The sequence below is a fragment of the Hypomesus nipponensis genome, chromosome 28 (assembly GCF_054491055.1).
Source record: "Hypomesus nipponensis isolate SF chromosome 28, ASM5449105v1, whole genome shotgun sequence".
Taxonomy (NCBI): Eukaryota; Metazoa; Chordata; class Actinopteri; order Osmeriformes; family Osmeridae; genus Hypomesus; species Hypomesus nipponensis.
The window spans coordinates 5,895,506-5,907,526 of NC_140388.1; the positions used below are offsets into that span (position 1 = coordinate 5,895,506).

The window sequence follows — 12,021 nt, forward strand, 5'->3', positions numbered from 1 at the left end:
TTGTGCATGTAGGGTTAGTATAGTGTACAATTTATTGTTATCTGTAATTTAGGAAGTTTTAGTATTAGGGTTAGTATAGTCGATTATTTATTGTTCTGTATATTTAGGAAGTTTCACTTATTTAAGCTCAGCATAGATGTAAATAATGTTCTGTGTACTTATATGTTATGTTATGCCAGGTGCTTGCGTTGTCTTGTCTTAAGAATTTCAGTGCCCAGTCTAACCTTGTGTTGTTCTGTGTACCTGACAAATAAAAGACTTGAACTTGAACTAATGAGGGCAGTTGGTTTATTCTGCATACCGATGAGACAAGTTGTTTTTTTCTGCATGCTTCCGAGACTGATGGTTCTCCATGAAAATGTCTCCTTAGCAACTGCGTCAGTACCACTTTGAAGACTCACTCAGCAAGTGTCAAGTGAACATTCTGAGCTGTACTTTGAAGTGGCCTACCTACCACAGTGACACTGGCAAAACAGACACAACAGGACTGTGCATGGAGCTGTATACAAACATTCTGCAGTGGAGGAGAAGTAGCCTGCTTAGGATCAGGCCAGGACCAGGTTGACTTCTAAACGAGGACCAGGCTTAAACCAGGCAAGGGCCAGGCTAGGACCAGGTTAAGACCAGGCTACGACCAGGCTAGTAACCAAGTTAAGGCCGAATCCCAATACTCCCCCTTACCCCTTCCCCTTACCCCTTCCCCTTACCCCTTCCCCCTTCCCCTTAGTTTTGTGCGTTCCCGTGAGAGCTAGTGGTGTCCCAATACTCTTTTTGAGCTAGGGGTAGGGCTTAGACTAAGGGGTATACACCCCTTAACACCAAGTAAGATCGGGAGCTTACTTGAAACCTAGGGCTATGTGAATACTGCGCGACCGGCAACAATGGTGGCCAGATCATCCAGAGAGTCCAATAAATGTAATATTTTCGGCTTAATCAATTGATAAAAAAATTATGACAGTCTTGTTTTGTGTTATACTCAGTCCTGAACATATATATTTCCAACCATTTTCCTAATTGAAACGTTTCTCAAAATCGCTAGTTTGGTACGCTAATATTACAGTGCTGAATTGCACAACAGTCCCACATTTCTCTGACTAGCATGTCTACAGTTTTAAGTAAACTCCATTAGCAGCGAATTTCGTTTAATATCAATGCATAACACAACTTGCTTTGGAGATATTGATACTTGCTAGATGACGTACCCTGAACCAAGTGGCGTCCCATTTCTTAGGGCTATGTAGCCCTTAACCCTCAGTTTCAAGGGGCAAGGGGTAAACTAAGGGGAGGGGTAAGGGGGAGTATTGGGATTCGGCCTAAAACCAGGTTAGGACCAGGCTAGGAACCAGGCTACACTGATACTTCAGGTGCACTGCCCAATGGTCTTGTCGTAGGTGTCTATTCTGCATGACAGAGAGAGGTGAACCTGTATATAAACTGCTTTTTGCTTGCTTGCAAAAACAAACATTGAGTCCACATAATCGCTGCCCCTTTATCTGGGGCCAACACAACCACATGCCCTTAAATAAACGACACCTCGCCCCCTCACCCGTTCTCATCTAGACCTGCCTGTTTTCAGACTTGTGTATCATCCCACACGCTCTCTCACACACACATACCCAAGTGGACACATGCACACACAGACACACACACATTAACCCCCCCCCCCTCACACACACAGCACAGAGGTTGAGTCAGTCCAGGCGGAGCAGAGTCTGGGAGGAGAGTCAGAGTGTGCTGTTGGAAGATCACCCGGTTCTTCCAGGGCCATGGGCCAGGCACAGGGCTGGCTGTGATAAGGGTGTCGGCGCATCACAGCCATGTGGCACTGGGAGATACAAGAGAACACAGAGCCATCATTCTCTCTTTATTACTCGCTTGCTCTCTCTTGCTTTCTTTCTCGTTCTCTTTCTTTCTTTCTCTCTCCTTCTCTCTCTCTCTCTCTCTCTCTCTCTCTCTCTCTCTCTCTTTCTCTCTCTCCCCCCCTCTCTCTCTCTCTCCCCCTCTCTCTCTCTCTCTCTCTCTCTCTCTCTCTCTCTCTCTCTCCCTCTCTCTCTCTCTCTCTCTCTCCCTCTCTGCAGATTCAAGGGTCCAACATGCCAGAGCAGATGGGTTTCCAGACAGTGGGACAGGATTAGGCTTGCTTTGTCATGTAATGTGTGTGTGTCCTCCAGTGTTTCCCCCCCGCCCCGGCCTCTCCAGAGCCAGGATCAAGAGGAGCCTCGTCCTCTCAGGCGGAACTCAGAACCCGCGGCCTGCTCCTCTCTTCTCCGTTCCGCTTAAAGGACTTTCTCTGGTGTTTCAGGACTTGGATTTATTTTGTGTCTTTCTACTACTTTGGAATGTGCTCTTGAGGCTTAGACAACTGTGTGTGTGTGTGTGTGTGTGTGAACACAGGAAGATGAAGGATCTGCCGGACTGTAAGACACTACTGTAAGAGATGTCTAGACTGTGTGGAAAACGATGTGGATTTGTTCATACATAAAGTCTGTATGCATGTGATGTGTGTGTTCCAGGAACATTTCACAAAGATCTCATTTTTCCATCTCCATTTTGGCGCGCACACACACACACACACAAGCGCACACACTCCCCGCTCCTCTCACCCCTCTGCAACCCTGTGATGGTTTGCCTGTGGACCATGACAGACCAATGGCATCGCCACGCTCCGCTTCACCTGTTGTTGTGCTCACTGGAACACGAGTTGCGGGCAGAATCATTGCTGAGGGACGCCGTTCAGGGTTAACGGCTTTTTAACGCCCCCTGATAACACCACAAAAGGCATTCTGGGAGATAGAGGGCTGGCAAAAATGGTTTTAAAGTTAGAAAGTCACTGGGCGTTGGAGGGTTGCGAACTTTGAGTGTGGGTTGTGAGGAGTTGAACATAGACTCTCCCCGGACCATTCTCGCACTGATCTCTGGGAGTTGCGGTTTTAACTGGGAATGAAACAACAGAGATCAGATAAGAAACCCACAAAGGCCCAAGAGTGGCTGGGGGGTTGTGAGGGGGGAGGGGCTACAGCGGTTCATGTTCTGCTCTGTGATTTCCCAGCAGGCAGTGGGCTGACTGAGATTCGATCCCAGCTGCAGAGTTTATACGCGCAGTCACCAAGTGTGAGTACGGTGGACCAGGAGGAGTCGAGTTGAGCTGAGGAAGGAGGAGTGGAGTGGGTGGAAGATGGGTGAGGTAGGAGGATGGGTGAGGAAGGAGGAGAGGAAGGAGGAGGCATGTCATTTCTGCTCTAATGGTTGTTATAAAACTATCTAGATCACACACACACACACACACAAGCATGCACACAAAATTCAGTTTGATTAACTGAAGTTCGGGAGGAAGATAGCACACCAAGACTCCTCCTTCACTCCAATCAACTCATATGCATCAGCCCAGTTAAAGCACGGAGGAACGCGACCGAACCAAACTCCCCGTTTTCCATTACGAGTTCTGTATAAAGTCTCTTCCGTTCCTCTGGTCCTCGTGCTAGCATGCTACTATCACCCTCCCGCCCTTCCCTTTCTTCTCTGCTTCTCCCTGTCGTCTATCCAGGCTTCCCGGGGATCTGCTGGAGCTGCTGCTCGGCCGTGACCCACTAGAACTCTCCGCTACACCCCGCGTTCAATGCCTGGACCCCGGGCTCGGCGCTGCTACCAGCCTCCACCACTAATTCGGGCTTGGCTCTGCTACCAGCACCGCTTCAATACAAGCATATCCTTATTCAACCGCTGGTGTGTCACTCTTGATCATACACTTCACTTTTTTGGCTGGTTAAAAAAAAGAGTTCCCTGTAGAGGCACACGCTCATCAGTGACACCCTCAGAAGACAGTAGCCAACAATCAAGTACAGTCCAAACAAAAGGAAGGGAAAAAATACAATTAAGAAAAAAGGATGGGAGTCAGTTAAATCAAGGAAATAAAGGCAGACAGCCGGAGAAAGAGAAGAAAAAGGATCTTCCTTTCTGGTCTGTTGTTACCATTGTGCAGTCGGAGAATCGGGCCTGGACACCAGGATTACAACCAGCAGTGGAAAAACACATGTACCTCTGTCCTTCTGAACCTTGGAACCAAGAACTGGTCACCTAAGTTGACTGGCCGATGCAGTCCGAAGGTTAAACCTCTGTTTATTTTGAGACAGGTTAGTGCTGTGAATGAGTGGAAAATGAAAATGCGCTCTTGGAAACTTGAAGTCTACACCGATGTAGTTAACGTAACTGTCAGGTGGCTGAGCGGTTAGGGAATCGGGCTGGTAATCAGAAGGTTGCCGGATCGATTCCCGTCCATGCAAAAATGACGTTGTGTCCTTGGGCAAGGCACTTCACCCTACTTGCCTGGGGGGGAATGTCCTTGCACTTACTGTAAGTCGCTCTGGATAAGAGCGTCTGCTAAATGACTAAATGTAACTGTGTACGCTTCAGTCCAACTGGACTTTATTCATATAACTGTGTTTAGACTTAACATACAAAAACAAAGATGCAATGGCAACAAAAAATGTCCTTGGACAGGGAAATAAACAGTCTTAGTTGTGGATTGAATTCACATCCTGTGGGTCATTAACTTTGTAACTCGTCACTTTCGTTGAATTAGAGTTTGGATTATTAAAGCCTCTCGTTTGACAGGAGACAGGTGAGGGTTGGTGTACCAAAGCTCACAGTTGCTGTGACAAGCCTCTGAGAGAAAGATGAAGAGTTTTCTGAGTGTTCTACTGCTGTCTGCAGTCTCCATGCTCCCCTACGCAAAGGGTCAACACGAATACAACTTACTGACCAGCTCACAGAAGACCATTGTTGATATGGTAATCGACGATATCAACAAAAAGGAAAATACTAAACACATAAATTTCGAAAAAACAATTTCTCCACCATATGTAAGTAATGCTTCATTTTATGACTATTCTGAGAAATGTCTAAGCTTTCACCTCAAAGCCTTCAAACGTATTTAAAATCAATAATGTTGAGTCGAATGTTGTTTGTGGAAGGTCTGTTAGTGGAAGAATTATAAGTTTCTCTTAAATCTTTTTTTTGTTTTTGTTTTTTTTTACAGATAAGTGAATGGCAAACTTACTTCAAAATGTATTTGAAGGAGACAGCTTGTTCTAAGATCAAACAAACGTTAAAATATGAACACCGTCCAGATTGCCAGTTCCGAGGGGTGAGTCAAAAAAATATATTGACTGGTTAGATTATTCCGTTCCAAGCTCGTTCTAATAAACCAAGTCAACCATTTGTAATTGTCGTTCAGCTTTGCGGCCACCAATTGACATGATCCTAACAGATATCTTGTACTGCATCTCAGAATCTTTTTTTAATGACTCATACGTCTCATACCCTAAATGTTAAATATATAAGACTAAAGCCATAAATGTCTGTCTAGTTACCTGTCTGCTTGCCTGTCTGTCATCATCTCTCATGCAGAAACGTTTCAACTGTGTTGTTTGCGAGACGGGTGGGTCCAGCAATTTCTACATTAACTGTCTGCGCGCAAAATGGGCACACACGGTAAGGGACATCATGATTTGGTCTTCCCAGCAAACCAGACCACAGGGTCCAATGAACTTGAACAAATTTGAAAGTGGCCTCCCAAGACCACCACCGCTATTGTTTCAACCATTGTTTCAACTGTCACTGAGTAGAGTTAGCCAATCACAGAGACAGCTACATTGATGGATTGAGCATACAGAATGACCATTTGTTATAAGTTTATATAAGGCAGTGTGAATGTGATGTGCGGTACCACTCTTTCGAACGACGTGTAGTATACGTGTCTTTCGTTATGCCGGGTACTCTGTATAATCATGTTTTGTGCAAACGAAACAAATTGTGTTAGACCCCCATTTTGAATATTCACACTATATAGCATCGTCAGAATTTTCCTCCACACTTCTGACTAGACTGGTCATTCGTTTGATTAGCTGATGAGCATTAGTTGTGTAATTGAGATAGTGATCGGGTGTGTAGACAAAGTGGCAGATGGGAGCTGTAGTGTGGTCTGGACATGTATATTAGACGTTTCCCTCTCCAACACACCTGATTCATTAATGTTGTTTTGAAGTTCTGCAGAAGCCAGATAACAACAATTAATTTGAATAACTTGTGTTGGAGCAGGGAAACATTTCAAACTTACAGTATAGTGGGACCAAGGATGAGGGTTAAAGACAAATGTTCTAGATAGTCCAAGCCCTACCTGTACAATTTTCTTCAGAATTCTGTTTAACTAAATATTTTGTGAACCTTCCCAGAATGAAGAGGAACGAAATAGTCACTGCCTCATTTACCATCATGGGGCAGGCAGCCCTGCAGCTTTACAGGGACATGAAAATGGGCACATTTTACATCAGAGATCAGTATTTCCTTTAAAAAAAATAGTCATGCATTTTTGTTATTTGCATTATCACGGAAATTCTGCATATATCTGACAAAACACATGTATTTAGAAAGCTTTATGGGTCTCTCAGTGGTGTAATACATCTCTAGAAAAGATGACAGTCCATTGTTGTAATACAATCAAGATTTGATTTACCTGATGAGATACTGAGGTATTTTTCCCAGGTCTTGGGTCAGTTTTTGTCTTGTTTTGAACATGGAAACAGTTACTGTAGACCCCTTCAGAGATGTATGCTGCATTTCTGACCAAAATATGGATATTTTTACCTGGTTCAATTGTAACATCATACCTTTGCTAAGACTAAATAAGATTGTTATCATCATCTGTTAGGCATTCAGTTATCTGTGATAACTTTATTTGTCTGTGTGACCCTGGTTAGATACTGACAAAGTGAATAATCTGCAAGAAGTTTAATCAATGGTAAAGCAGGGCCTATATCCACCTTATTCATGGTTTCTAATGAGTACTCCTGTTTCCTGTGTTTTGTAGCTTCCTGTGCAGTTTATTACACCCTCACGTAAATACGCAAATACTACCAAAGTTTGGTTTAATTGATTGATCCTGTCACTCCAAATCGAACAAACTTGAATCACAAGTATATTAATTATATTAAAGGAATAAATAAACCCAGCTCCGTGTTTAGCTTAAGTGGCGTCCACTAGGCTGGGCTGCGTTTCCCGACAACGATTGATTGTAGCAACGATCGAGTAAAAAACTAAACCATCGATATCTCTTACGTACGTTTCCCAAACATGCTTGTAAGGAGTAGGCTAATCTATGTGCTTTAAAGAGTTACTAATTTTCAAGAGACACTTTAGCTATGATGTCTTTGGGAACAGCCCGTAAAATTAAGATTAGTTCTACGATGGATTCTACGATTAATTTAGGCTTATGACGCTTTCGGGAAACGCAGCCCTGATCGCTTAATTTTCACGACTGACAAGTGAAAAGAAAGGTCCATTTGTCAAACTAACCAAACTCCCACATCCAGAGAAAAGGCCTCGAGCCTCCAGCAGACCTTCCCTGAGGCGGTCTGAGGGTAATTATGAGCTGCAACAATGGTTTATTTTCAGGAAGTACATCAGTAATCCCATGGTAACTGTGGCAGCATCGGTTGGATACAGGCTGCCCCCCACCTACACACAGTCTCAAAACTAACCGCCAGCATGTCGATGTGGCTGAACTTCACCTCACAGTTGACACTGAACACAGAGGGTATGCAGGCATTGCAGCATACTTAGCATTAAGTAATGCTATCTAAACTGGCAGATATGAGAGCCTAATGTGGAGCACATTAGCTCTTTCTTCTCTTTGCAATGGGATGACTAACGTGAGACACATTCAGAACACACACATGCAGAATGCTTACACACACATGCAAGACGCACACACACACACACACACAGAGCACTGACGTACAGAACGCACACGCATAGAACACACACGCACTGGACCCAACAGACACGGAACACACACATGCAGAACACGCGCATACCGAACAGTCACAACACACAAACGTTTACAGGACATCCAGGAAAACACATGCGCAGTGCGTTCAAAAACAACCCTGGGAAGTCAGACGCGTTTTGAGGTGACGTAACTCTGCGCTCCTGATAAAAGGCTCTCGCGGTAAACAAGGGCTCCGTCCGGCCGTCTCCTCCAGTCTGCAGAGCTCGCGGGGGTACACTCTTCTCCCTGATGCGTTTGAGGGACTTCATCATATCTTTAAGCCGTTTGCCTGCGGCGGACATTTGTGAAGGATCACACACGGAGAACACTACCTCTCTGAGTTGTGACAATAGGGTGGCCCGAGGCCAGCACAGATCAGGGTCCGTCAGAGCTAGGTCTATCCTTTTTCTTTTGTATTCAATTCAATACATGAAATATTTATTGTCCATCACACAATGCTCGCAAATGGTCTATCTTAGGGGCAAAAAAAAGGAAGCAAAAACCGTACATCTGTGAAAGACCTCTATGAAGAGTACAGGGAACAGAAGTAGACAGAACACTGTGGCCTCACAAACTAAAAGAGTACATTTTACAGTCCGAGAGGCAAAATCAAATCCCACTATTTTCAATAAGGTTGTTTCAATAAGGGTCTGAGTGTGTATATTGTGTGTGTGGTTAGACTGAGGCCTACACACTGAGCCTGCAGCCTTCACACACAGCTGAGTGTTGCTGTGTGTTCCTGTCCAGTATTGTTTGTTGCAGTGATATCGGACAGTCTTTACCCCCTTCTGGTTTGCTGTGCTTTAAAACTCTGACCATAACAACGTTTAAGACACAGCTTACAAGGACTCAAGGTCCAAGCAATGTTTTGCAAGGATCCTCTGCATGAATTCAGCAATTTCAGATGAATAATGTCCTCCATTCAGGAAAATAAATTAGGATGTTGGACCAGAAGGACACCGTCTCTGACCCATTATGCTGACTTCCCTTCCTATAATATGTGGTGACTCTGCGCTGTGGCTAGTAAACGCAGACCATTCCTTGACTCCGAAAATACTTGTCAGACACTTTGGCTGGACTTTTTTAAAGCACCATTTGCATACCTCGTTGGATAAAAAAAGAATGAAAACATAAACCATGACAACACCGTATTCAGCACATCCCTGACCAACTTGAACTTTGCTACAAATCTTTTCTTTCCACACAGCAAACGTGCTATCTCTCTCCTACTTCTTTTATCAACCCTCTCTCCGCTCTTTCTCACTGTTTTCGCATTACAAAGGATCCCTATGATTAGTGAGGATTTGAAAGCTGTTAAGGGTATAACTCTGGTATTTCTTCCATAGCCAACACATTCTTCGATACTTACGCATCCAGCTACCAATACTTGACAAGCTGATAAGTAATGCAATTAAATGGACTGTATTTCACTGAAAGAGGACTTATTTATTCGCTGTAAAATCTCATTAAGAGTCTGTTCCGCAGCATGCCCTGCAGTTACGTTAATACCAGATAATTTCACATACATATGAAGGTTAATTGGTCATTCATTTTAATGTATGTCCGTCACAGAGAATTCAGTACTTGATGTGCTGCAGTATCTTGTAGCCTATGTGATTTGAAATAGAAATACATTTCATGAAAATAAAACAAATCAAGTAAAAATGTTCACCTAAGTAGGTTACTGCACATTGACAAAGAAGCTATTTTGAAATATAATCTTTTAAAGACACTCGAAGACACAACTACATACAGTAAATATTGCCACATACAGCTAGCACAGTGTAAAATACAAATTGACATAAAGCTACATCTAGCTAAGTTTGATACTTAATGTATTGAACGTATTGAACATAAACATAATCGTATAGGCCTATGAGATGAAAACTTAAAACAGAGCACTATTTGTATTATACATCCGTTTAATTGTTGTTTGTTCTGACCATCCCTATTCTGGAAGATATTGCATAGAGAGAGGCCAGGGAGATGGAAGCTAGAGATGGGGAGGCCAGAGAGAGGCTGATGGACAAAGGCACAAAGGCCGAAGAGAGGCCGGGCTGAAAGGCTGAATCAATTTTGCCAAAATAAATAGAATGTCCGAGGTCAATTACCTTTCCTCACTCCCCCATCCTGTGAGAAAAAGAGAGAAAAGAAGAGAAGGAGGGCAAGAGAGAAGGAGTTCAGTCTGCTCTCAGAGACACTGGAAGTCTATAAATGAAATACCATGCAGGATTGTCAACTAATACCTGCTCTTTCCACCTGTATTCACAGATAAGACCCTATGGGAAGGTGTGTGAGTGTGTGTGTGTGTGTGTGTGTGGGGGGGGGGGGTCTAGGATGGAAGAGGGTGAGGAGGGGAGCATGTGCTGGAGGACTGAATATAAGGAAATCTACAGACACAGGGTGACTTCACGGCTGCTGTGCTCCAAGCACGAATGAATAGAACTGTAGAGCAGATAGCATTGAGATAACTAACTCTCATTGATGTAAGAACACTTAAGCAGATGCACAAGCCGAACAGTCACTAACGTCAGTCTAAAATACTCCCATTATAATAACAATCCCATTTTGTAACCATATTGTGTAAAGCATACATGTGTTTGAGGTGGGTTACAAATAAACCTTAATCTACCAAAGTTGCAACACTACGCCTTTTTGATGTCCACATCGCAGCCCTCTGCTTGCTGCTTTATGGACATCGCTACCGATGACCCTCCATCTACAGGCTTAGGCCGAATCCCACACATGACTGTGTAGAGCACAAAATAAGACGTCATTTTTTAATCAATTATGTAAGATGAAAATACATTTACGGGACTTTGGATGATCAGGCTGCCATGAATGCGCAGTGTATTAACAAAAGTCAAAACGTGGCCCAGGTGTAGCCACTTAATGGCCGAGGAGGAGGAGGAGGCCTCACAAGAGTAAATCAACAAGTTGAAAAATAATTTAATTAAAGATGCTGTAAAGCAAATTCTATGATTTGCTTCTCAGTACATAATATACAGATTGTGGATACATTTGTATTTACATTGTAAATTATGGCAACTTGTATTTTATTTTATTGTATATTTTATTTTAATTATATCCCAGTATTGCTAGTTTATGTACCCTTAATTTAGCTAGTTGTTGTTGTTGCTAAATTCAATTAATTCAAGGGGGCGAAGCTTCAGCTCCTTCAGGCAACAGTCTTCCGTCTTTTTTACTGCACTGCTAACATATAATAGTTTAATAATTTCATAGTATTGTTTCAAAGTCTCTTATTTGTCTCTCGTACTGTATGCTAAACTGATAAAGCTACCTAACATATTTCGAGCTGCTGGGCTGAGAAACAATATGGGACAAACCATTTGTGCAAGATAGGGGGGGTTTGGGTTTGTCTTGCACATGAATAATGTAATGGAAGGCAGGAAATTATTTGTTTACATGTAGGCTACGGGAGAAACATAAATATAATATAACAAATAACATGCTGTACTATATTTAATATTTTTATCAACTCTATTTAGAATTTTCACCGGGGCAGTGAAAATTCACCGGGGGCGGCTGCCTACTTTGCCTAATGTTAGCATTGGTTTCACCCCTCTAGTGTGGTCAGCCAGGTGAGGGGAAGACCTGGGGTCAAGTATTGGTCAACCAGCATGCTGGACTAACAGCATTGACGCACACCTATTGGTCCGGCCTACTCGCCGACAGGCAAGTATTACTGAATGCGTCTATGTATGTCTGGCAATTCAAATTCAGACATCATTTTTCATAACAGAAGAATACAAATCACAGTTTACAGTTATCACTATTCTGTAACCCACCCAGACGTGCGTAACGGTAGGTTTCCATGGCGACCGGCGTCGAGGGGGTTGTCGTGTGCAGGGACTGTACAATCTGTGTTTGATCTCAGATGTACCTGGAGGCAGGATGGGAAGACTGCTGGCTCGCTATGACATGATGAGTAATTACTCCGAGGTGGATGGCTTTGCTGCTTTAGTTTAAGGCGTCCTCTCTATCTCTGTGTCTCTCTGTGTGTGTCTCTCTCTCTGTCTCTCTGTCTCTCTGTCTCTCTCCCTCTCTCTCCCTCTCTCTCTTTCTCCCTCTCCCTCTCTCTCTCTCTGTGTCTCTCTACCTCTCTGTGTCCCTCTGTTTCTCTCTCTGTCTCTGAGATGGGAGTGTATGGGGTGGGCAGGAATGCATAATGAAGC

The 12,021-nt window shown here is 43.5% G+C and overlaps 1 long non-coding RNA gene across 2 annotated transcripts; it reads left to right on the top strand.

Annotated features, from left to right (window-relative positions):
- The first annotated feature begins 4,111 nt into the window (after positions 1 to 4,111).
- Positions 4,112 to 6,842, top strand: LOC146219645 (uncharacterized). Of its 2 annotated transcripts, none has more exons than XR_014751046.1 (5): positions 4,112 to 4,130; positions 4,612 to 4,859; positions 5,036 to 5,143; positions 5,407 to 5,490; positions 6,231 to 6,842. It is a non-coding gene; the product is annotated as an uncharacterized LOC146219645 (long non-coding RNA). The 2 variants fall into 2 exon arrangements; XR_014751045.1 differs by lacking the exon at positions 4,112 to 4,130 and adding an exon at positions 4,197 to 4,350.
- Positions 6,843 to 12,021: the final 5,179 nt, after the last annotated feature.